We start from the raw sequence: 27,872 nt of genomic DNA, 5'->3' as shown, positions 1-27,872 counted from the left end.
ATAGCCTCGCTCTCAAAAGCTATAACACATTGACAGAGACATAAAAGACAAAGTCCCCATAGCAGTTCCATAGTATAAGATTTTTAGGTTTCAATTAATAAAGGTTTAGCTTTTGGTTCCATCTTTCTCCAAAATTGTGATAGTATACTTAGTTATCAAACAGGGAAACAACCTGAAAAATGAATGTTTCCAAAACATGGATGCATATTAAAGTGCTCCAAATGTACATCACAACCATTTTATCATTATCCCTCCTTGGATTAATAAATTGAAAACCATCATCATTTAATCCTCTGAATACATGGGATATTTTTGTGAAAGTACAAAGCATAGGTATGTATTCTCCAGGCTATAAAGGGTGAGGGTTATTGTTGGAAAAGGCAGCATATTCGCGCCACAAGGGAGGTGTGTTGTTTCTAATGCTTTCTGGCGTTGTTTTCTCATTGCGAGTCTGTAAAAGGATCTGGTGAAGTCTGTCCTATAGCTGTTTGACTCGTATGGGATGATCCCCGGGGATGAGCATATCTTCCCTTCTGGCCTTCATCTTTTCTGATGTAACTTTCGAGCTGGGGAGCGGAAAGGGTCAGACGGAGGAGGCGGGCCCCAGCCTGGAGCTCTGAGGCCATACCCTCCACCCGGAATGGGCAGACGCACATTGAATTATGAATGGCATGTTCAAAAGTTGAAATATTATACCATGAAATATTTGTATTAGAATTTTTCTCAATTTCTTGGCATAACAACAGCATTCACCTTAAACGACATAGTCAATGAATGGGCGTCAATGACACATTGAAGTTTAACTAGACACTAGTATTGTTTTTTCTTTCAATAAAATAGAAATACGGAACAGAAACAAGGAGATTATATTGGAGAGTGTGTGCGTACGTGTCAGCCCCAGCATCATAAACCTATAGTACATATATCTACACAATCACTGTCTTTAGAAAATAATGTAAAGAAGATAATAAATGTTTCACAAGAAACTCAAACTGTTTTTTTTTTAAATCCTGACATATGGTGAGCTAGTAAATCTGCCTCATCAGGCCTCTGAACATGATGTTGTGAAGCAGACCTAGTCTTCTTTGGCGTGGTTGACGACAGGACACATGCACTGAGTAAACAACACTCCGGTTCCTTCTCCTTCCAGGACACGCTTCGTGAGGTCAGGACGGGCAGGCTGATTGGTGCGTACATAGACGGGCTTTAGAACCCGTTGTCGACTTTGTTGAGAAAAACAATATTAGTGTCACCGTCTCATTGACACACATTAATAGACTAGGTCGTTTGGGGTGAATGCAGTTGTTATACCAGGAAATAGAGTTGAAAACAATGCTGGTATTGTGGCGACCCGGCTCGGTGTGTGAACCGCCTCCTCCCCAAACAGGACACGATTTGACTGGGCAAAAGCAAAAAAGACTTTTACAGTCTTTAACCAAAAATTGACGGTCCTGTTCCTCCGGGTGGAATCCCATCACCCGGGAGGACCGGTCTCTCCACATGCGTGCCACATGGCTGGGAGAGCCCTGAATGAGTGGAGAAGCAGGATATTTAAGCCCTGTTTCTCCACCTGTTCCTCAGGTGCTCTGCATCTGGTTAATTGGCCCTGGCTCCAATGCCCTCAGTAGCGCCATCTGGGGGTAGACTGCTTCCAAGGGCGCTGGGCCAGATCCGGGTTGCCACAGTATATAAAACAATGTTTAAAATATATTTGTGTCTTCCTTTTTCCAAACACCACAGTATCCAACCAGCCTGCACTCATGCCTTGTAATGAACAACGTAAAGACACTATTTTATTTATTTTTGTCACAGTAAAATATAAACAAGTTTAAAGTTAAAGAATAAATCAGGTTTATGTCTTTCTCCAAGTTCTACACCAAGGTCATTATGTTTCTTACTTCTCTTACTGACTCCTCACATGGTTATTTGATGTGTCGTGGATTTGATAATATTAAAACTTCTCCAATGCCCATCTATATCTTATGAAAAAAGTTGCTGAGCTCTGCAAAAAATATTTGCTGTTGGCTGTGGTATGCCAATGTTGGCGTTATGATCCATGATGCGATCTAGTGCAAGTTCGGAAAGCATAGTTGGTGATCCATCCAGAGATCAACAATTAGCTAATAATCAAGTTGGTCCTGAACACTGCACTCAAACCTCAAAACTTCTCTCCAGTTGTAGAAGGTTTGAGTTTGTTGGCTAGAACTATTAAGCCCCTTTCACAGATGCAGTCTTACCCTGCAGTGTTCCGTAAGATTTCCTGCATGGGGTCATGACTAAATCTGCACCGGTAATTTACCTTCTCAGGATGTAATAACATTCCTGGGTGACTGTGGTAAAGGATGATTGCTATTGCTATACCATGGCTGTAAGAGAGAGGGACAGAAATCTTCCAGAACATAGCTACATGTGTGAATAGAGAAAATCTTGGTTGACTGAATGATTATCCCAGTAATTTACTGGTATCTATTTGTGAAAAGTATTTTAGTGTAGTGTATACAGTGGAGCAATGGACACATTGTTTTTTTACCAAGTAAATGTGGAAAAAAAACGTGGAGCTTGAATGAAAAACATGATTCTGTAAACAAGGCATTCCAGTGTGCTTGAAGCGTTCCATCTGCTTCAAGTCTCGAAGGAGATTCTTGTCTATCACAACGGCTTTGAGCACCGGGACAGCAGGTGAATCTGCTTGGAGACACTTAGTTTGTCTCTGCTGCTCCTCTGTCATGTCTGGGTGATGACAGGTGTACTCAACACTATTCTCTTCCCATTTATGCATGCAACTAAATTTATGCACACAATCCTACAAAAATTAGAAAGGAAACTTTTATTCTTGTAGAACACAATATATTGGAAAGTACCCAAAGTTCAGAGTATGTATCAGGAACAGCAGGTTACAAATCATTATTCTATATTCTATATTCAACGGTAATATATTTTATTTTCATGAGTTTGAAAACCATCTGAATATATTTAGTATCCAGTATCACATCAATTATCATCATTCAACATCATCATTCAATTTCTTAGTAAAAAAAATACATTAGTAAATAATATAACTACATATGTGAATGAGTGTGAATGGTTTTATTTTTAGAGTTCATATATTTTACTTGAACTATGCTTTGTAATCTAGGAACTGATAAGAAACTGTGTAGGAGAGCAGGACCAAGAAGACCATTGACCTGTACTTGTACTAGTTCCTTATGGAAAATAAAACTCCAGCCCTGTCTGACTATACACAGGAAGGCACAGCCCCTCTGGAACCCCATGACCCCAAGCGCAACCGAGCTGGATGCTTCTGGGACCTAGAGCATCAAAAGGACTTAGAAGGTGTCCCTTATCCACTGTATTGAACAATCAGTCAAGGAAGGTCTCAAACAGATGTTTTATTTTTACCTTTGCTAATACTACTCACTGGACAACTTCGACCAATTAAAAAAGCAATTCATTTTGTAGCATCCTCTTGGAATGAGTAAATTAAGTATTTGCTACCTGAGGAGAAATACAAAGTTGATACTGCTAAACTTGCTTTTACCAGGACTATCACATGATGCATCACCACAGAGTGACAATTTGTCCAAAGGATTTTGAATCTAACATGCAGAGATGCTGGCTGTAGGATGGAGCCATGTTTTTCCTTTTAAAAGGATGACAAATCAAGCCACCTGGGAAAGCCAAAGTTGTGGTTCAAACGCGTTTAAACGGTGGTAAGGTGGTACTCTGCACTGCAAAGCTTACCACTGATTGGGCCCAAGTAGAAGGCAGTGCAAGGTATGCCCCACAAAATGATGGCTTAATGCTCGGTGTGGTCAGATGTGGACTCAAAGAAGAAGTGTCAAGCAAGAGAGACTCAGGCCAGACGGTCGAGATGGTTCTTGCTCTGTGTTGGGTCATGCTAGGAATGGATTGTGGGACTTCATCAATTCTGATAGCTTTTGGAGAAACATCTCTGCCATCACTTCCCTAATAAGTAAAGAAGTAGCTTTGTCCTACAGCCAACAATCCTATTTTAATATTTTAATATTAGATCTTATATATCTTATATTTTCATACAGGTCCTAACATGGAAGGGAAACAAATCCCCTGTCTTCCAAATCACGTGGAGAAAATAACAAAAATAATCAAATATACAGAATCTTATGATGAGCATTCATCATTTGCAGCATTGGAGAGACGCACACAGGTAGAATCTGCCTTCTATGACAAAGAAAAGGTTAACAAAAGGTTTTATACATGATTTGCAAAGGTTATCAAGCCATTATGCAAATATGTCTTGGAAACATAAAAGGTGTGGTAGATGGTCTGGTGGTTCTGTTCAAAGCACTTAACAATACAATGTCAATTAAATCAAAGGATGTCCACATGGAGGTTTCAGATTGTAATGACAATTGGGACATTTCCTGTGTGGAGACATTGGATAGGTTCCAGACTAAATTCCCGCATGGGACAAATGACGAGCCGACTTCCTGCTAGGCTGGGCTCCCCAAAGGCAACTCTGTTATTGGATTGCAAATTAGTCTCTGAACTTAAAGCCCATTCTCCAAAACATGCAGGAAGAAAGGCACCAATCAAGGCACACAAGGACCAACACAGAACAGTGGATATAATTATTTAGTTCTACACAGACATATAGCATGACTGTGTGGTGTAACTGTCCCAGTCATAGACAGTCATGTCTGGCATTGCTGGCGAGAATGATTCAATGAGTCTTTAAATGTGGAAGGTCAGGCCGTGTCAAAGGACAAAAGAAGCAGGTAGACCTCAATGATCAGTTCAGGCCCTGACAGGAGCCAGGTCATCTTTCTGGCCATGGCTCGAATACTCCTCGGTATGCAGGAAGGAAACGGCAGTACGGCGAAGGAGGGTCTCCGAGTAGAAACCAACCTTGATGAATGCCCGCACATTACTCATCATGGGCCACAAAACCAATTTGAAATCCCCACACGGTGGCGGCGTGATACATCAGGTTAATTTGACGTAACCAATTCAGAGTGTCATTGTGGTGGACTGATAGATGGAAGACATTTTGACATGAAAGGGGGTCGATGGGGGTACCATGAAACTCACATGTCATTCAACGGGGTCCCCAAGTGTGGCTTATGCTTCCTCGCTTCCTCTCTCAACGCGCACGTGCGCGCGCACACACACACACACACACACACACACACACGTGTGTGCGTGACAATTCATTATAACGCCGTAGAGCCCTGACATACTTTTTGGTGAACATGACTGAGCATAATAGATCATTAATAGTTTACAAAGGATACGATTAAATAATAATTAGATGTACCTAAATGACCCAGACCATAAGATATTTCCACAGTAAATGTGATCCTACTCTCGTGTTATTAGGTATTGGGTGAGTTTGGTAGCCTGGAAATCCAGACCCACATCTAGAAAGCTGTAAGGTCTGGCAAAGAGTAATGAAAATGGCCCAACATGAGGGGCGGCACCAAGCATGCATTTGAAAATATTACTGCATGGATAACACTACGGCCAATCAGAAGAATACAAGGGGTGACGTATCCAGACCAGCGGAGCTAACCAATAGATAAGATGTATCCAGTCGGTAAAACAGCAACGCTTTTGGCCCGCCTATATCAGATACACCGATGTGATTGGTTAATGTTCTGGGCCAGGGGAATCGAAGAGTGATTATATTGCTTGTTCCCAGAGTGACTCACTGAGCAAATTCAAATTGTGCTCTTGCGAGAAATCTGGATTTTCAGGGTATTAGTTTAGTTTGTTGTTATTAGGATTCTGTTATGACCGCATGGCTCAAGCATGACATAACAAATTGGGAGACACGCAGTGAACAAGTTTTTGTATATTTATTCAAAATATAGGCCCTAACAAGGAAATTAAGTATCAGTGTAGATGGCAGCTTATCTATGTGTAGTGTGTTATGGACTGGTGTAGTGAGAATGTGCAACAAAACCAAAATAAAGAAGAAAAGGGTTTGGCAGCAGCAGCTGCTGTCACGCAGGCAGCGAGAGACCGAAAGGCTGGATGTCTTCCTCCTTTTATAGGCCAATCAGGTCAATCAGTTGCACCTGCTGCAAAAAGGGAAGAGCCAAATGGCCCAAGTAGGAAAGCAGCACCTCCCCCACCACACAGGGGAAGGACGCCTTCCCTGACCGCCATGGTAAGAGTTACCAGGGGGACGTAACACCCTCCCCCTTAAAACAGAGGCCCAACATATGTGGCCTCTGTAAATAAGGTTGACAACAAAGAACAAAGAAATTAAACAATATTAATGTCAACGGGAGGAAAGGCAAAAGGTTAAATGGGATTGGTCAGGGAAAACTGCCGGAAACGGGAACTGGTTTACTCGAACCCTTCTGGTGCTCGCGACAGCGCATCGGCTATTACGTTGTCCACGCCATTAACCGCTGGCTTGGACTCTGCAGAGAGTGGAGGAAGGTTAGAGGGTTATGGTCTGAATACACAACCACTGGATGGACCCCACCTCCCACGTACACATCAAAATGCTGCAGAGCCCACACCAACGCCAACGCCTCTTGAAGCTGACCGGTCTAACCGCTCCCTAATCATCACTCTGAATCAGGACACCCCCAGCCCCAACCTGACTGGAGTCCAACTGCAACTGGAATGGCTGATCTAGGTGAGGCGCTGCCAGGACAGGAGCTGTACTCAACAGCATCTTCACTTGGCCAAAAGCCTGCTGACAGGCCAAAGACCATTCAAACTTGACCTTCTGCTGTAGTAGGCCGGTCAATGGGGCGACCACTGTAGAGAAATTAGGGCAAAAACTTCTATAGTAGCCAACCATACCCAAAAATCGTCTAAGCTCAGTCTTGGAGACAGGAGGTGGAAACTTGTCAATAGCACAGACTTTGGCCCTTACTGGCTTGACCTGTCCTTGTCCCACAACCTTCCCCAGGTACGTAACAGTGGCCCTGGCAAATTCACATTTAGCCACGTTAACTGTGAGGTTAGCGTCTTGGAAACAAACCAACAATGCATGGACTCGATCCCTGTGCTGTTCCCAAGTGTCACTGTATACTACGACATCATCTAGGTCAGGGGTTCCCAAACTTCAGAGTGCCATGGCCCACTTTAAAATCTGAAAATCTCTCGCGGCCCACCCAACAACTCTGATCAACACACAAGACGAATTATTTATTCTTTTTATTTCATGAACAGTATGGATACACTGGATATGAGTGACATTATGTCACCTGCATCTTACCTAATGTAGGAAATTAACAAAAAGCGAACTGTCAGGGCCGTATCCTGACTGTTTGACATTGAACAAAAAGCGTAGGCATATACATAAAAAAGCAGCCAAATAACAACATGAAGGAGAAAAAAACAGAACATTATTTGAACGCTGAATCAGACCAATACTTGAATTTCTTACAACGCATGCATGTGTTGTACCCTTAAAAAGGGGAATAGTAGCGGGAGAAAGATTAAAAAAAACACACACACACGCAACTCTCCTTCACTCGTCTATTTGAATGAGGAAGAGGAGCGTGAGGAGCCCCGAGGCATTACCAACAGATCGACGAATATTATTGTTACCATGGTAACAATAATATAACAACAATATATAATACAAACCGTATGTATGAATAAACTGTTATATACAACTTGCTATGAATAAATTGTTATATACAACTTGTCACACATGCTTATTACAATCCATCACAGCTGGGCCGTTTAATGGCACAAAACAAGTCCATCTTGACATTAACCCAAGACTTAGTGCAGTCTCTGTGAAACCGGCGATTCGCGAACGATTCGGTCGGAACGAACGAATCCCGAAGGTGAACGACGAGAACTGATTCCCAAAAAGAAGAGAACTGATTCCTTTTTTTTTTAAACATAAAATAAAAATATGGTCACGTAAATAAAAGATACAAACGAACAGAGCTTCGTCTCCCCTCGACTTCATATTGATTGAGTCTAAAACGTTCTCATATTGATTGAGTCTAAAACGTTCTCAAACCACACGTAATGCTCGAGCGGCGTCGTAGGCTAATGCTACAGAAATTAGCTGTTTTCCCGAGCACCGTCACCGTCTGAGACCTTCTGGTGGTTTAAAAGGCTCCGTTTGCGGGCGTACCTCATATTTAAAAGCAAAGCGGTGAGGCCAGACACCTGAGATGCCCTGCCAAATGACGTAACTGACCATATGACTTAACAAACTGAACGAACTGAACGAACGAATCAAACGAACGATTTGTGATAGTGAAGGGAACTGAAAGAACTGATTCCCGGAAAAGAATCATTTTGCCCATGCCTAGAAACCACCCGCAGTTTATCTCGATATACTGGTTCCCCCGTCAATAATGAAATACGGAAAGATACGTTCCGGCTCAAAAGTTGGTCAGATAAATGAAGAATAAAACATAATTAAAATTAAAATATTTAACCATAAATATTTAATGGTTACTCAAAACTTAATTACAAAATAGAAAATGACCTCTCGCGGCCCACCTGCAGTACCTTCGCGGCCCACACTTTGGGAATCACTGATCTAGGTAAACAGCTACGCCCTCCACCCCTGCCACTACTTTGTTCATCAGGCGCTGAAAAGTGGCAGGCGCATTTCGGAGCCCAAAACTCATGACCTTGTAGGAGTACAGCCCCGATGGTGTAATGAAGGCAGCGATCTCTTGGGCACGTGGCGTCAGAGGGACCTGCCAGTATCCTTTTAATAGATCAAATTTACTCACAAATCACCAAAACATAACGAATTCAAACCAAATAAACTAAATTCAAATCTCACTGGAAGACATTATTCTTAATATAAACCAGACATCCATACCAACCAACTCATCTCCATACCAACCAACTAATTTCCCTACCAACCAACTCATCTCCCTACCAACCAACTAATTTCCCTACCAACCAACTCATCTCCCTACCAACCAACTCATCTCCCTACCAACCAACTCAACACCAAACCACACAACACCAACTTTACAGGCCACAAACTTCAAAGCAATCAAAATAATCATTTAGAGGCCTATCCTGACCATAACATCCAATAACAGTAACCAGTACCCTGTTATCAGCCATAATGCCTCGACTCAGAACGGTGAGTAGCGTGATATATCACCAAAAAGCACAGGAGGGATAATTATCAGAGCTGCCCTGTATCTAACTGGAAGTAGAAGTCCCTATCTAGCTACCAACTAGTCTTCGGTGTGCCCTCATGCAATTTGATTGCTAGCAACCCCAGCGCGTTCGACACACCCAAAAACAACAAACAAAACAAAACAAACAAACAAAAAAAAAACTGCGATAAGCGCTCTACTCCTACACAGGGGTTCACTTAGCTCGTATCTAACCCACTTGCTCCAATGATGTTTAACGAACAATCCCATGCTACTCACCGACCAGCCGAGGATCATAACCGGTAACCAGGTCACCAGAAAATAAGGAAAACTGGCACCAATCCTTCTCACAAGCTCTCCCTTGCTGCAAGCCGCAAGCCAAACAAATCAATTAGTTAAATCAATAGTGATGCAAACAATCAACAGGCCAACTCAATAACCCATATTCAAACAAACAAAAGATCAAAAATACCAATTAACCAAATATGCAACCAAGCAAAACAAACAATTAACCAACTACTCAAACACTGTGAGTCTCTCAACAATATCACTCTCAAACTAACTATACAGGCTTTGGTAAGATATGAAAAAAAAACCTTACCAAATCCTATCATGGACGAGCCCCCAAATTCCAATATTCTTTAAAAACATGATAGCCGTATGATGCATCATTGACAATATGTCAGCCCTCTGTCTGCTAATCACTAATCACAACCATTTTGAGTCATAAAAGTAGACAAATCCCAACTCATGTCCACATTATGCGGCCCCTTTCCCAGGTGGAGGAACTGAGAAATGTGTTTTAGAAGGAACCCTGCCTGCCTAGAGGATATTATTTTGAAGTGGGGAAGACCCGCTGAGATCCATTGAAGACATGGCAAGTCCTTCTTCATTTTGTTCTCTTCCTGGAGATAAGACCTGTTGCATATTTCAACGGGTCAAGGGAGATTCAAGTGTGTTAAACATCGCTGTGCATTCGTCGAGAGATATGATGAAACATTCCAACTGCTTTTTTGGTTTTTCCCTTTGCTTAAGAGTGTTATGTTCTATTTTTATCCATGTTTAAGTTCTGCTAAAATAAAAAATAATCTGAGTCTGCGCCAGGGGGAGTTACCCACACCCACCAAGAACGCCCCTCATTAACTGCCTGAAATACCTCTTTTGCGCTCAGCCTTTACTGCTGTGATAATGTAACATCAGACTCACATTGGGAAGCAGTTTCCGGCTGCTTAGCCATGTCTCAAACAAAGCTGTTTACAGTGGTGGCTGGTAAAGTTTGGTTAGCTGTATCGCAATGTCGAGAAGGACCTTCAGGACAACCTTATAAGTATGCTTTATTTGTTTTTCGATTTGTTGGTCGTAGCTGAGCGGTACACCTGAAAGATACTTGACATCATTGTGTGTAATGTTTCGGTTAGTCAGCTGTAGCCCTCGGTTAACTTTCTAGCTCCTGTTATAGTGCTGTTATGCTTTGGTTCGTCAGCTGTAGTATTATGCCTCGGCTAACTACAACCTAAAGTTATTGTATTGAGTTGGATTTATGATTATGCAAGCTGTAATGTAACTCTAATGGTATTAGGCCTTGTACATCGTCACGGCACATATTCTATAAAAAAGAATTACTAAACAATGACAAAATAACATATTCGAACAACACAGCAACTTTCCTATGCTTCGAAATGGATCATTGACATTGGCATTCTATAATTGTAGGTTGTACGGTGCGATCATGCATTAGCCTACAATGAAAGGGAGGACCGCAAGCTACAACATCTGCAGGACATGCTGTGTTACCCAAGTCCAGGAAGGGGAAATGCACCACACAGCCATTCAAAACACACCCTGCATACAGTATGTTGTAAACTAATGTTTTGTTTTATTATCAACAAAAAAAAAGCCACAATGACGATAAATTCCACAATATGACACAAGAGGTTCTGAGGTTCAGTTCAGAGGTTCTGAGGATCAGTGCAACAAGCACACGTTAACAGTGAGCGCAAGAATTGTCGCTGTTAACTCGCACTTGTTGCGCAGAATCTAACTTATTTAAATAGATTTTGATTAGGTATTTGAGGATCCCCTCGCATTGGATAAGGACGATCCCTTCCCGCTGGCCTGTCCTCCCAGTACGAGGGACCCCCAAAGGAGGAAGTTGTTTCCAGCCATGTCTCCCGCTTCAGCCAAGGGCCGGCCGGAACCTTACATACTGTCCAGCCGGATCAGGAAACTCCTGGCTTATCTGGAGAACGACACACGACGGGATGACCTCCCTGACATTCTTTCCCAAGTAGCACCGGCACCAGCACAAGCTGACAAAGATGTGAAAAGACGGATACCTGTAACGCCTGTATGAGAGGATATATTACCAATCCGGTTGAAAAACGCGTTGACTCTGTATATACAAGGATACTTCTGGCAAGAGTTTGTACATTTGCAAAACATTAAGTTCTGCTGTATATATTCAAGTAGTTATGCTCTAGGCCTGGATGGTTTACCATGCATGTAGGATGCACTGGAAGCTGCTTCAGTCAACTTGATAAGAAGTGTTTAATAATAAAGCAAATAACTCCTGAGGCATATTATGCATAGGGCATATTATTGATCTAGAAAGTAGCTTGTATTTCAAATAGATATGGTGTTGGAATAAATCATATATAACAGCATATTTTACGGAAAGGATAATGTACAGTGCACAGATTGATGCCCAACGTGAAGGAATGATTCTTAGCTTCTAAAATACCACAAAAACAGTAGTAACGTAGTAAGTGATTATGCTACCTTTTGTATTTCTTAGCAGCAGACGTGTTCTACTTTGCTGTGAACTCTGTTACAGTTTCCACAAGTGCAACTTAAGAAGTTATAAAATATACCCTTCAGTCTGTCATTGAACACAGGGTTGTTACCGTGTTGTAAACGAATAACAGTTAGAACATTAGTTGAGGGGATGAAAGGACAAGGATGAAATAGTGTGGTTGACACCAAAATTGTGACGATTGGTCCTGTCTCGGGTATTTTGTTTACGTTTGGTTGTAGTCTTTTCGCTCGGTTCCTATGGGGTGCCGTTTGTAAAAATTTGGTTACAATTTTTTAGCTGATACATTTTCAACATTTAGCTCACTTTCCTCACATTTAGCGCATTTTCCTCACATTTGAGACAGAAATTCATGTAAAACACGTTATATGTAATTTTCAACAATATGTTCAAATGTAAAAAATCCAAGTTAAAAATTATATATAATTGTTGTATCTAAATCTAAATGTTAAATCTAAATCTAAATGTTACATTTATATCTAAACGTTAAATCTAAATGTTAAATCTAAATCTAAATGTTATATATAAAAATGGGGCCGGGGAACCAAGTATTAACTTAATATTTGCCTTGTAGAATTCAGCAAGATTAAAAGTGCAAATATATCAATAAAAATTAGGAATTATACACAAGTTAACATTCAATTCAATTTTATTTATAGAGCGCCAAAACATTACACGTCTCACGGCACTTTACAGAGTATTGAACATTCAGAGAGAGCCCATGAGCAACAGGGGCGAGGAAAAACTCCCTAGAATTGGAGATAAATATAGGAAGAAACCTCGCGCAGATCCACGACTCGAGGGCCTGACCCATCTGCCTAGGGTCAGTTACAGGGCAGTGAGGTTTGTATACATGATAAATGAATGTTAGTTAGGTGTAGAGAATAGAACATGGTGTTTAGAGCCACCTGGGGTGTATGTTACAAAGAGGTGGGATGGTTACCTAACCAGTATGATAATGCATGAATCCCATTTAGTGTCAGAAAGTTCAAATAGTCTAGTGTAGGGATGAATTGTCATAGGGATTAGGAATTGTCATAGGGCAGTAGTGGATCGCTAGGCAGCGCAGGAATCCGGTCAAGAGGACAGCAACAGGCGTTGGTAGGGCAGTCATAGGGATGGGACTTCAGGTGCGATGAGGGCCAAATACAAGGATGGATAATGACTGGTAATGGTTTACCTCACAAGTGAGGTAAGGGGGAAGAGAGATATATATAGAGTGGGTTAGTATTGCTATACATTTCATGATGGTTAGTATTAAGTGTATCAATGGTACTATATAGTGTTACACTATAGAGAGAAAAGGCAAGAAATGTTATATATTGATATGATTTATCAAGTCTCAGTTCATAGCCGGGTGAACACAGTAGTTAAACAGTAATCCCAAAAAATACCCCATTCCAGTTGTCAGGTAAGTGTGGCAGGACCTTTTCCTGTTTATCACACATTTCACGAAGGTGGGCTACACAAAATTGGGTTGGAAAGCTAGACTAGCTATACTGTATAGCCACTGTCCATCTGATTGTCTAGTTAGCTAATATATCATACGTGCTTTTACTGGCTTGATATTCGCTGCTATGGTTAAGGTTAGGTTTAGGGATAAGGGTGAGGATAAGGGTGAGGATTAGGGTAAGGTTGGGGGTGAGGGTAAGGGAGGCGGGCGGTTAGGGTATAGGGGAGGGGAGAGGTTAGGGTTAGAGGAGGTATGAGTAAAGGAGGGGGGGGAGGTATGAGTAAAGGAGGGGGGAGGGGGAGGTAAGGGTGTATGGGGGGGAGGACAGAGGTCAGGGTATAGAGGGGGAGGTTAGGGTATAGGGGAGGGAGGTTGGGAGAGGATATGGGAGGGGGGAGGTTAGGATATAGGGGAGAGGTAACCTTACCTCATTAGGGTAACATGCATGTGTATAATAAAAATTACCATACAACAAGCCACACAACCAGGTCATTTTAAATAATTTTATATCATAAAACATCAGTATACATTTCAACATCTGTGCACACAGTGAAACAATTCTGGGATGTGATTAAAAAAAAAACAATGGTTCACCGTGAGACCATCTGACCCTAACTCTGTCCCTAACACTGAACCATGAGGAACCCGTGAAGGAACCCTTGAGAAACAAGGAACCCTTGACAACCCGTGACTTAGGTCACGTCCTGCGAGGTAGAAGTTGCATCTGAAGTCTCCACCGTCCAGCTCCGACGAGGCGCCGTCAGTGGGTCACTGAAATGTTGCAAGAGGAAAAACACAAATCGTTAGCCTCGTAGCATAATCTATGTTGCTAGCCATAGGCTACCAATGTCGATTACACTATGAGGCTACCCATGTCGATTACGCTATGGGGCTACCAATGTCAATTATGCTACAATATCAATTATACTATGAGGCTAATGATATAGATAACTCTATGAGGCTAGAGATGTTGATTATGCTATGAGGCTAACAATACCCATTATGCTATGAAGCTAACGATATCCATTATGCTATGAAGCTAACTATATCCATTATGCTAGGAGGCTAACGATGTCCAGCTAGGCGGCTAACCAGATTCCGGGTCTCCCTCCAGATAGGTGGCTCCTCCTCCATAATTTTGTCCATGATTTTTTTAGTTTATATAATTTGTGTTGAAGAAAATACTTTTGTTTTGAGAATTCTACACTAGAAACACAGTGGTAGTAGTTTATTATTCTTTGGACACCTTGTTTAAATCAAATCAAATTTTAAACTTCAACATGAAACATGCACACACTTGGGAATTTGTAATTCAGGAATATAGTAAAACATTCTGTGAATTGAACAGCATAGCTTTGGTGGTGAAACGATGTAAAAAAAACCTGTTGGTATTAACCTTCCAAAGACTTGAGCAGTCCCATCGTAGTCCTCGTCTCGCTCCTGGTGGGTCGTCAGCTTCATCTGTTCACAATACAAACACACATTAAAAGGGTGATGTTACGTTACCAAGTGTGAGTGTGACCAGCTGTTAAGTTTTAGTGTCCACCTTGATGTACGCTGGATAAACTATAGTAGTAGCAGCTGATGTGACCTTAATTACTTCAAATCACAGCTTTGGCTAAAATTCACAGAATGAAAAATCTGAAGGAAAAACTAATGAAGACCCTCTACGATCGTTTGAAATAATTAAAAAGAACCTCCAGGTGTCAAGTGTTTGGTTATGGATACCCTCTGGTCCAGCCTGGTGCCCCATTCCTGGTCCAGGGGGATCTGGATACCCTCTGGTCCAGCCTGGTACCCCATGCCTGGTCTAGGGGATCTAGTTACCCTACATTATAATTAAGTGCGAGAAAAGCACTAGACACATCCACATAATAATAATAATAATAAATTATCAGCCACCCTGGTGACCCATACCTGGTCCAGTGGGATCTGGTCACCTGCTGGTCCTCAGCCTCTGGTCCACCCTGGTCCAGGAGATCCTGTGAAGTCAGACAGCATCTTTATAGACCCGTGCACATCGCGGTCTCGAATCTAACTACCAACCCCCCCGCAGGAGCCCCTTACCTTGAGCTGGAACGACGATGGAGATCTTGGGGTGCTTTGGTCGTCTTGTTGCAAAACAAGCAACAAGCAGCCAACAGACTTACCTTGAGCAGATCTAGTAGTTTGTTGCTGTTGGTTCATGTACAAATAATTGACTATACATTTCATATCCCCCCCATTTAGCAAATAATTCCCACCCATAAACAAGGCTGACAACAGTACAAAATAACAAACTGTTCTCATGCCTTTTGTCTACTTCCTTACTACTCTAAAACATTGCATGCACATCGCATGAGTGTTGCCTTACTGATCAGGGTGTGATCTGAGTGACCAGAGATGCATGCTGGGATACTGTGCCATCTGACGCCTACAGTTCTGTAGAGGTTCCCCCTCAGGAGAAACCAAGTTTTCAAAAGGCTGTCGTGACATCAGTTACATGACCTGGAACGTCCGTCAAGACCGTGACAGGGACTCCAAGGAGAAACGCCAAAGGGTAGGCTGTGAGGCTACCCCTCTCGGCGACTAGAAATACAACAGCTCTTACAGGAGAGAATCATGGCGCACATTTCAACGTTCCTCTTAATAGACCTTGAAGCCCCAGTGAGGCTTTCTTCACCTCTTCTGAAGAAGAGCACAACTGCAGCTCGACAGGGACACTAGTTGGGATGTTTGCAAGATGGTTTCCGATTCAGCCCGAGAAATACTTGGATCTCAGGGCAGGAGTACAGGAGATCCAGAGGGCTTGCCAGCAGTCCATCATGTTGAGGTTAGGTAGGGAAGCCACGTTGCAGAATGTTTCATCTTCCATCTTCAGTTAGTTGGTTGGTTTCTCATCCGATTCTGTCCATTCGGAATGCCGTTAGTCCATCATCCATTGTACCAAGTAGCCATTGTCGCTTCCCATTGTTTGCATGATTCAGTCACACTACAGTTCAAGCTGCATGACACTCAAGTCATCCTGTCCAGTGTGTAGAAGGTCGAATTGAGATCCAGATGCTAGATCGCTCCAGGCTCTTGCTGTATTGAACACCCACTTTGTTATCCTCTTTGATTTAGGCCACAGACTTGAGTCATCAGAAACATCCGACCAAATGACACTCAAGGGCGTTTCAGGAAGAGTAGCATCCTCCTATAGCTGAAAATTAAAATGTTCAGGTAATACAAGCCAAGTAGAAGTAGAAAAATTTCCCCTCACACATGTGGTGCCCAGTACCAGGTTAAAGATTGCCCCTCTCACACTTAGTGCCCCATGCCAGGGCAACGATTGCCCCTCTCACACTTAGTGCCACATGCAAGGTTAAAGATCACCCCTCTCACACTTAATGCCCCGTGCAAAGTCAACAATTAACCCGCTCACTAGTGCCCCATGCCAGGTTAAATATTGCCCCTCACATGAGGTAGTGCCCCATGCCATGCAAAGATTGCCCCTCACACTTAGTACCCCATGACATGCAAAGATTGACCAGTACCAGGTTAAAGATCACACCTCTTTATTTTCAGTTATTAGATTGTGTATTTACACAAACAATGACAATACTCAAAGGAATACAAAGCCAAACGAGAGGAGAGACCAGTGGAGGGTTTGTAGGTCTTTGAGAGAGGAGAGACCAGTGGTGGGTTTGTAGGTCTTTGAGAGAGGAGAGACCAGTGGAGGTTTTGACAGAGACCAGCGGTGGCTTTGTAGGTCTTTGAGAGACGAGACCAGTGGAGGGTTTGACGGAGAGACCAGCGCTGGGTTTGTAGGTCTTTGAGAGACCAGTGGAGGGTTTGACGGAGAGACCAGTGCTGGGATTGACGGAGAGACCAGTGGAGGTTTTGTAGGTCTTTGAGAGACCAGTGGTGGGTTTTTAGGTCCTTGAGAGAGGAGAGACCAGCGGAGGTTTTGACAGAGAGACCAGCGCTGGGTTTGTAGGTCTTTGAGACGAGACCAGTGGCGGGATTGACGGAGAGTCCAGTGCTGGGTTTGTAGGTCTTTGAGAGACGAGATACCAGTGCTGGGTTTGTAGGTCTTTGCGCCCTGCCCTTCACAAAGAAAAGAGAACTCTTCCCGGAGCTCCCGCCAGCTTCTCCGGGTTGTTTGCGTTACCGCACTGGACGCCTCGCGGCGCCTATCTCCGCCTCTCCAGATTTGGGAATCTGAACCCGACTCCCTTTCGATCGACCGGGGGCGACGGGGGGACGGAGGCCATCGCCCCGCAGAGACGAGAGACCAGTGGAGGGTTTGTAGGTCTTTGAGAGGAGAAACCAGTGGTGGGTTTGACAGAGAGACCAGTGGTGGGTTTGTAGGTCTTTGAGAGAAGAGAAACCAGTGGTGGGTTTGTAGGTCTTTAAGAAGAGACCAGTGGTGGGTTTGACGGAGAGACCAGTGGTGGGTTTGTAGGTCTTTGAGAGAAGAGAAACCAGTGGTGGGTTTGTAGGTCTTTAAGAAGAGACCAGTGGTGGGTTTGTAGGTACTTGAGAGCGGAGAGACCAGTGGTGGGTTTGACGGAGAGACCAGCGCTGGGTTTGTAGGTCTTTGAGAGAGGAGAGACCAGTGGAGGGTTTGATGGAGAGACCAGTGGTGGGGGGGCTAGGGCTTCAAAGCGTACGGAGGGAAACGTTGGAACGTGCTCCGTGGTTCTCAGGTGCAGGAACCAGGTTGGGTTCTAGTTGCTGAGAGGGACAGCCCTCACATCTCGCCCCCTGGTGTGTCTCCTTGAGGAGTCCCTGTGTCCATCCTGAAGGACGTTCCAGTTCATGTAACTGACGTGACGACGGCCTCTTAAACACTAGGTTCCCCTGAGGGGGAACGTCTACACAACTGAAGGCCTCAAACAGCGCAGAACCCTCGCATGCATCTCTGGTCAGTCAGTCACACACCCTTATCAGTAGGACAACACACATGGGATGTGATGCAATGATGAGGAATGTAGTAGGAAAGTGGACGGATAAAGTATCTTCTAGGGACGAATGAGAGGCATGAGAACGGGGGGGGGGGGGGGGGGGAGAGAGAGAGAAAGAGACCAGAGAGAGAGAGGGGCCAGAGAGAGAGAGAGAGGGGCCAGCGAGAGAGAGAGAGAGAGGGGCCAGAGAGAGAGAGAGAGAGAGAGGGGCCAGAGAGAGAGAGAGAGAGAGAGAGGGGCCAGAGAGGGGGCGGGGCAGGGCCTAGGTGGGGCGGGGCAGGGCCTACGTGGGGTGGGGCAGGGCCTACGTGGGGCGGGGCAGGGCCTACGTGGGGCGGGGCAGGGCCTACGTGGGGCGGGGCAGGTCCTACGTGGGGCGTGGCCTACGTGGGGCAGGGCCTGAGAACCGGTTCAAACTAAACGCTGTCAGCCCACAGCATTAAAAGAAAATGTTGTGACTTACAGTTCGCAGTTTCTTCTTCTTCGTGGTTCGATCGTGATACTCACAGAATCTGTTTCTTCTTCTTGAGCTGTGAAGGAGAGCAACGAGATTAGTTTTACAGCTTGTGTGTGTGTGTGTGTGTGTGTGTGTGTGTGTGTGTGTGTGTGTGTGTGTGTGTGTGTGTGTGTGTTTTAATTAGTGATTAATCCAATAAATCCAAATAAGTTATTAAAATAAGTTATTTTTCCCATCTAACTACGACGGTAACCGAGCGCGGAGTCATTGTGTGACGTCATGGCCCCGCCCCCCTACGTCTTCCGCCGCCAACTCCGTCATGGAGTTATTGATAAATATCTGCAGCCGCGTCACCCGGCGAAAAATATCAATTAACTCAATTAAACAGCAGCTTACGACGACATACATCCATAACTACTATTATTCAACTTACCAAGTAGGCCTAGAGTAAAAAACAATTAAGATAAATTATAAATAAGTGTCCTACTCACAGCAGGTCCGGATGTAGCGGGCCGTTTTACTTCAAAAAGTGTTCGTTAATTAACCCGACGGTCAACCTGGAAAACAAAAGGACCAGACGGATCATTAGTTACTTTTATAACTTCAACCGGACGTTTCTAACCATGTTTCGGTTAAACTACTAAAATAACGTCAATATTAACCGTGTAATGGAGACGGCTCAGCGTCTTTTTCAATCTAACCTGTGGTGGAGCCAACAGCTGACGGAGCGCGAGCAGCAGCAGCACAGTGAGGCTCAATGGAGACGCAGCGCGATCCGCACCGAGACCCGCGAAATAATCAGCGAATAATCAGCGGAACTACATGCAGGTGTGCGCCGCCATAGATGTGTGTGTGTGTGTGTGTGTGTGTGTGTGTGTGTGTGTGTGTGTGTGTGTGTGTGTGTGTGTGTGTGTGTGTGTGTGTGTGTGTGTGTGTGTGTGTGTGTGTGTGTGTGTGTGTGTGTGTGTGTGTGTGTGTGTGTGTGTGTGTGTGTGTGTGTGTTGAGCGGGGGTGGGAGTGGGTGGGTGGGTTTGGGTTACAAACTGTGGGTGTGTGTTTGGGTTTGTGTGTTTAAAAGGTGAACGATATGTGGATGAGTGGGAATAAATGGTATATATTATGTGGATGTGTGAGTGTGGTTTAAAACCATATGGAGTAGAGGAATACTGTTACTACCAGGAATTGTATGCTGATTGAAGTATGAAATTACACCGTATGATGGTGTATTCCGACAGTCATTCCGACAGTCCTGTGCGCGTATGCAAATTAGCCATGTGCGCCAAACAGAAGAAGGGCCCTATCTTGCGCCCGGCGCAATTGACTTTCTACACCGACGCATGTGTCGTTGCTAGTTTGCACCCGGCGCAAAGCTGATTTTCCCCCGCAGCAACCAGGCACCACTACACTTGCATGTTAAATATTAGGATGTCAAAGATTATTCATACGTGTGAAACTGCATAGAAATAGCGTGTGGATTGTGGAAACATTTTTTTTCCATAGTGCTGCATGAATGAACATGAATGAAGTATAGTAGGCTATGCCATGCGTTAAAAATAATAATAATAACAATAATACATTCGAGCAAAGTATATTCCAGGCTTCCAAAACAAAATCTAGTTTTAGGGTAAATGATTGGTTAAATTATTTGGGAAAGAACAGCTGATACAGCGGTAGGTTGTACTTTTAAATCAATGCATCTGAAAACACCGTACAGCAAACACATATGTTCTTGACCCAGACATCGTGTACAAGCCCATTACTTTTAGGATTGATGAGTATTTGATCGTGAGAAGTTTTACCGCGAGTGAGTATTTAATAGAATGAATGAATGCGGGTGATGCTTGGTGCGCGCCCATCTGTCTAGACACACGCAAATTAAACACGTAGGGCCTAAGTGTATGAGAAGGAAATCGAGTCAGTCGACCTGCGATAAGCAGCTGATTCTGAACGAACTCGTCTTCGAGATGGACGTGTTCTAACGCATTTTTAATCAAAAAAAATTTCGAAAATTAAATGGTCAGATATCTATAATATCTGACCATTTAATTTTCGAAATTTTAGGTGAAGCCAAGCTTCCCTTGCAGTCGAGAAGTCGCCACTACGAAAGAATGCAATGCAACTAGCGGGATCTAAACAAACTAAGCTCCAGCGAATTACTACAATGCAGAAGTAGTGGAGAATGGCGAAACACAGCAACTCTAGCCTACTCTCAACCACAATAAAACTAATCACTGCCCGGTGGTGCAGCAGTGTGAACTGCCCGGTTTTTAGAACGTCTCAGCCCGTCTCGTCGCAAGGAGTCGCAAGGAGTTGCGAGTTGCACGGAGTTGCGTCGCGAATCTTTGGTCTGAACTGGCACATTGCTACCTGGTCTGTGGGAAACACTGAAGTACGTAATTTTTTCATTTAATTGACAAGCAATTCAATTATGGTCATACTCTTGTTTGCTAGCTGGATTTCAGTACTATTGAAGATCTTTGCTCCTTCTCAACTCTGGTAATATTTTTTTCACAAAATACAACCAATAGTACGTTAATGTTAAATCTTACTTGTGAAAAGTAATCCCCTGATTCCTATTTTCGACGGTCCGCTCATTTGAGCAGGAATACCAGCCCGGCATCCTTGTTCTCTTCTGTAGACGCGACCTGTCAGCTGTCAGCTGAGGCTGCTCATCACCACTCCAAGATGGCGGCCGAATTTCTCGCGTCACAGCAGCCAATGCTGCGTCTAAGATGTCTATGGATCTACCGAGGATGCATCGGAGGTGACTCGTGTGGACTTGGGACCGTTAAATATCCCAGGATGCATCATCGAGTCCGCTGCTGTTCCAGGTGTTGCAGGTGCGTACTCGCGTTCTCGGAAGTCTGTACTTGAAAGTCCGGACATGCCAAGTACGTACTTCCAAGTCTGCGAGTACGTAGTCCGCGTACTTGGTATTGAGAAACGGCTTGACTCCTAGAGAACCGGCCATGCCTGCCTGCCTTTCACCACAAGTCCGGGAGAGGGGGGCGGGGCCGTGCGATTGTTGCCGCACGATTTGAAGCCACTGCAGTGGATGTGGTTTCCTTGGGGATTTGAATATTTTCTAAACATTTAGCTTTACACTTGGCGACCCATTTAGATTTAACATTTAGATTTAACATTTAACATTTAGATTTAACATTTAACATTTTGATTTATATTTAACATTTAGATTTAGATTTAACATTTAGATTTAGATTTAACATTTAGATTTAACATTTAGATATAGATTTAACATTTAGATTTAACATTTAACATTTAGATTTATATATAACATTTAGATTTAGATTTAACATTTAACATTTAGATATAACATTTAGATTTAACATTTAACATTTAGATTTATATATAACATTTAGATTTAGATTTAACATTTAGATTTAACACTTAACATTTAGATATAAATTTAACATTTAGATTTAGATTTAACATTTAGATTTAGATATAACATTTATATATAATTTTTAACATGGATTTTTTACATTTGAACATATTGTTGACAATTACAATTTCTGTCTCAAATGTGAGGAAAATGCGCTAAATGTGAGGAAAGTGAGCTAAATGTTGAAAATGTTTCAGCTAAAAAATTGTAACCAAATTTTTACAAACGGCACTCCATAGGTTCCAGCCCTTCTGTTGAGACGGAGAACCGAGCGAATAGACTACAACCAAACGTCCTTTCCGTCTTTCAACAGAAATCAATAGGATTTACAAAATGCCAAATAAAACACGACAGAAACTGTATTTCGCTACGATACTTGATTTGGAACATCAACAAACAGCACAAACCACTCGTTGAGTTGCATATTTCTGAAAACAAATGTTTAGGGTTGTTTTAAGGACAGGTTTGTGAATGTCGGTAGCCAGCCATTCTGAAGCTGGCAAGGGCGATTCTAAATGAGCCAAATACCCAAGACAGGACCAATCGTCAACATTATGGTGTCAACCACTCTATTTCATCCTAGACAACCCAGAAAGGGGGCTCAAAGTGCAAAGTACCAGAATTGTCCTTTTAAATGTGGCTTATACTACGGAGCGGCTTATTATTATTGTTTTTGTAACATACAACCCCATTTTGCCACAACTGCAGATAATATCATTTGTTCAGTATTTCATTTTGAGTTGTGTTGTGCAGCCGTCTCACCCTGGTCATGTTTGGAGGATGGAGCAGAGTGGAGCTGGGTGAATTCTGGCCAACAAGATGTTCACGGGATAAGCTTAGAAGCCACAAAGATCATTTATTGTGTCACCAGTTGCGACACTCAAGGAACAAGCATAAAAACATTAGATACATAATATACTGTTTGGTTACTTGTTCTTATTATTGATCATGAAATATAAACATAGATAAATGCCCATCTTGGTCTTCGTCTCTGTGGAGAGTGAGAGAAGACTCTGATCATTGATAGAGAGCTGGGCCTCAGCAGGCTCTTGCTGTCTGGATCTTGGCCTTAGGCCTGGATTTCACCAGCTTGCGTTGATATCTATGACGTGCTGAATGGTTTTGAAATGGCCCATTGTGGTGTTTATCGTCTAATTGGCAGCTCTTGAACGATGCCACAGGACCACTAATTGATTTCAAATTAGCATATTGAACACATCTGGGTTACAAACGACTGCTAGTTCCCCTGAGTTTGGGGATGGTGGCAGAAGGTGTCTTATTAAAGAGGCCTTGCACTTCTGTACACATAAACAACAAACAAAGAGACAGGTATTCAAACGCACACTTGGGGAGAGTACACTAAGGACTAATTGATTTTAAAGAAGGATTATGCAAGGTTTTTAGATCTTGACACAAATGGTGGTATATCGCACCCACACATCAGGTGTGAGTGAGCATGACAATGTGCAAAAGGTTAGGATAACTAAATTACCTCAGTAAGTAACAACTCAGTAATTGTGTGTAGGAGGGGCATTATTTGTTTACAATCTATATTAACAATAACCTTCTGTCCTCCATGACACATTACTGCACACAAAGGTTTCCAACCTTTCTTTTTTCAATGGAGATTCTCTCCTAATGTTAGTCTCCTAATATACACGTACACAACATATTCTCACAATCTTAAGAAGTTGAGGTTCTTCTTGATTCGTATTGGAACACAGTGAGTCAGCCCATTCTGTTACTCTCACAATATTGATACATTTCAAAGAGTCGGCTGCTCCTCTCTATCCTCTCTAAATCCACCCCTCTACTGGGATCAGAGTAATGCTGATTGTTGCATCAAAACGATCCCAATCGGACATTGTAAATTTCTGAAAAATTTTGCCTGATTATAGCGAGGATTCAAACACATTATCCAATCTGATTTCAAAGTGATTCCAATAGTTTTCAACAATCCATTGGAATCTCTTAATCTGATCAGACCACCTATGAACCCCGGGACGGAGACGTAAATCAAATTCCCTTCCAGATCCACCCACTGTTCAGCTGCTCTCTCTGTAACTCTCTCCATCCGGCAGCACCATCCCATCCCATCCCTCCTGGTGAAGGGTGTTTACTGAAGCCACCCTTAACAGACCTGCCAATGCTGGCACCTATTCCTAAAGTCCCTTGAAGGCCCTTACACAAGAAGGCGATTCATTAAAGTAATTAAGGGAATGGCGGTTTCAATTAGGGCTGTTATGAGCTCAGAGTTTGGTATCAGCAGGGGGCCCTGAGGGGGAAGGGGGATGAGGTGGCAGAGATGGAGATAGATAGAACACGACCAGCTTTAAAGTAATGGGAAAGAGTATGGAGAGAGAGACAGAGATACAGCGCAGCTGGGAATGTGATGATTCTATCAGCACATGGATTTATTCAATCCGTCTCAATAAACTGTGTGGGTGTATGTGTGTGTGTGTGTGTGTTTGTGTTTCTGTGTGCGCAGGCACAAATAATAGTATTCAACTTTCCATTTTTTGTATTACTCCAAATGATTGAATGTGTCTTGTACTGATTGATTATAACTAGTGTATTTGAATTTGTGTCTGTTTATCATTTACACTATAATCCAAATTTAGTGATCATACACACACATATACACACACATATAATGTATATATTTAAGCAATAGATCACAACAGACTGTGGAATCTTCTCATTATACCACAGTTAAGGGGCATTGTCCATCCCGACACACAGCGTAAGTATGGCGAAATGAAAGTCATAGACTCAATTTTGAAAAAGCGAGAAAGTCGGAAAAGTGTAGTCCCTCCTGGTTGCCTGCACAGTGCGCAGCGGTTGCTATGCAACCCACTGTAGCATCCTACAAAGAGTAGGCTAGAGACGGTAGCTTGGTTCGCTGGCAATTTAGCCTATCGAGCAGTTCACTCACCTGTGCCTATTGCTTTACAACATTTCCACCCTCTCCATCAATCAACATATTTTTAGGCTTCAGTGAACTATGCTATTGCTTTTATATATAAATAAACAACAGTTCAAGTTAGGAGCGGAGCGATACGGAACTCTGTAAACTGAATGAGCGTCATAGCTGTGTGTATACGCTCATTATACAACAGTTGGGAACCAATCAGATCGCTTGATTTAAGCCACCCGTTTTATAAATAAATAAATAAATATATATTTCATTAATACATGTATATATATATATATATATATATATATATTTCATTAATACATATATATATATATATATAGAGAGAGAGATTATAAATATTACTGTTTCAGTTAATGACCTTTCTTTACTTTAACGCTGTCAAATGGGGCAATGGTCAACAACATATTTTCAACCCTATCAAACAGCAAAGCAAAGGACCTATATGGTCTTAGTATCATATTTATTTTATATCATAAAGAAACTATAACCTCCCCTATTACTCAAGTGTTTTAATGAGCACTTCTCCCAGTGCCCTGTAACCGGCGGGGATATAACCCCTGTAAACACATCTGGAGATAAACAGGGGGTAAGCAACTATAGACCCATCAGCCTTGGCCCCGCCGTCTCAAAGGCCATTTAAAAGGTTGGAGGACAACTGAGTGCACACCTCATTTCCAAGGCCCCTTCTCACCCTATGCAATTTGGATTCAGAAAAAAAAACAACGGGAATGGAAGCTGCTACTTACTTGAAGTCATTTAAGCAAACCTTGATAAAGGAGGTGTTGTGGTAGCAATCTTCCTCGACCTGCATAAGGCTTTTGACACACTAAACCATCAAATAATACTCAACAAATTGGCTAACGAGGACTTTTCAATGAGTACACAAAACAAGATTAAATTCTACCTAAATGCCAAAGAACAGAGTGTGTGAATAAACACATAATTACCCACTGAACCTTGTGCCATGGGAGCGCATACAAAACTTGTTTCTAGGACCATTGCTTTTTAGTATATACATCAATGATTTCCCATCTGTTTTCAATGTTGCTGAAATTTGAATGTATGCAGATGACACTGTAATATACACCAATGGGTAAAATGCTAAATAAGTCAACAAAAAATGATCACACTGTTCCAACTCTTAGCTTCAAAAAACATATAAAGAAATCTTACCTTGCAAATTTTAGACAAAAGAAACTCCCAAGGCATCCAATACCTTTTAAATTATTATCTTTCGTACTGTATGATGAATTGTTCACAGACAGAAAAATAGTTGGGGATGTTTATGTTTGTATAATCTTACTGAATACCATAGAATATTGTCCTCTTTTGTTGTGTAATTATCTTACTATTTTTCTTTTCGCTTACCTTCCCAGGGAATGTGGGCCGAAAATAGCAAATCATTCTTGAACCGTTTTTGTAAAGTGTCATCCTTTTGTCTAGAACGTTATTCATTTTTTATCAACTTACTCGGTTTACATTTTTATATTTCATTGCATGGATTTGATGCTATTGTTTTTTCGTTATCAAGAAACATCTGGTTGAAAGTTCTAGTTGGCTGTGGTTAAATTTATACCATAATGCTTTGCTATGAAGATGATTATACCACAGCATTGTTCATAGCTTAAATTGCAATGGTCAATAGCATTCTAAGGGTAAGCAGTCTTTTTCATTAACGTCACAGTTTTTAACTGTGTTGTATCCGGAAGATTATATAATTTCTGCTGATTATGTGGATAAAAAAAACATCAATATTACTGAGGAAAGTAACTCATATCTAATCATTGTTGGTATCTGTTACCAATGTTGCCTGGGAACCAGACGAATCTGGGAGCCCATGTTTTATTTGCTCTGGCATGTGCTCATATCCCCCCCTCCCGTTCAGACACACACAACCGTTTATTTAATATGGGCCAGGTGTTATACGATGACTGAATAGAGAAGCCCCCCTTGGGAGCACTGCTGGGGCATTTATAAACCCCCATGGCTGCTGCTGATGTGTAAAACATTGTGCTGCTCTGATTGGTCAAAGGTTCATCCAATAGCTCTGTGAGGACGTCGCTGGCCATCCCTGACTTGATACAGCTTGCCTATCCACCACTTGCTTCTCAGTCAGTATCTACCTCATTGTGAGAATGCACAGTCAATATAATCCTATTTAATCTGTTCAAATAGAGAAATATGAAGACTTAACCTTACATGTCAAACATGACCCACTCTCAGGAGTTGCAGATTATACCCATGTCAGCTGTGCACTTTTTTAATTGATTAGACCTTAAAAAATGTATTAAAAAAATTATAGAAAAAGAGTCACATAGATTGTATGAAGATACATTTGTGTAATGAACAATAAACTGTTTGTTTGTTTGTTGATATACATCAAGTTAAGTTAATATTATTTGAAACACATGTGTATTGTAAATATATATTTGATACCTTTGAAAACCTTTCCTAGCAGATAGTGCTTTGACAAAAGATAAGTTGATATCTAATCAAGGATGCTGTGCTTTGCAAAAGCACTTTTTGTTTGTTGCTTTGTGCTGGATTTTATCCTAATTTACACATAAGTGGCATTTATGTTTGATAGATTCCTACTACCTTGGCAAACACTTTGGGCAAGCGAGTTTTGATTTGTTTATTTAGTTCCCTTCATTTGTGGAACTTTAAGCATGAACTCAGCCCTCAGTGACAGTGCAGGCTGCCTTAATGTACACCTTCCCTGATCAGACACTCAGAGCAGCCCTGCATAACAGCATTTATCAAAGCATATCCTCAGAGAGGGTTGT

The 27,872-nt window shown here is 42.3% G+C and overlaps 1 long non-coding RNA gene across 1 annotated transcript; it reads right to left on the bottom strand.

Moving 5' to 3' along the window:
* Positions 1 to 18,589: 18,589 nt before the first annotated feature.
* On the bottom strand, positions 18,590 to 19,743 carry LOC311350842. The gene is made up of 3 exons (XR_014636696.1): positions 19,447 to 19,743; positions 19,237 to 19,302; positions 18,590 to 18,818 (listed from the first exon to the last, which is right to left on the bottom strand). It is a non-coding gene; the product is annotated as an uncharacterized lncRNA (long non-coding RNA).
* Positions 19,744 to 27,872: the final 8,129 nt, after the last annotated feature.

The sequence above is a fragment of the Micromesistius poutassou genome (genome assembly GCF_964030765.1).
Source record: "Micromesistius poutassou genome assembly, chromosome: 7".
In the NCBI taxonomy this organism is placed as follows: domain Eukaryota; kingdom Metazoa; phylum Chordata; class Actinopteri; order Gadiformes; family Gadidae; genus Micromesistius; species Micromesistius poutassou.
This window is presented reverse-complemented; position numbering and strand designations above follow the sequence as displayed.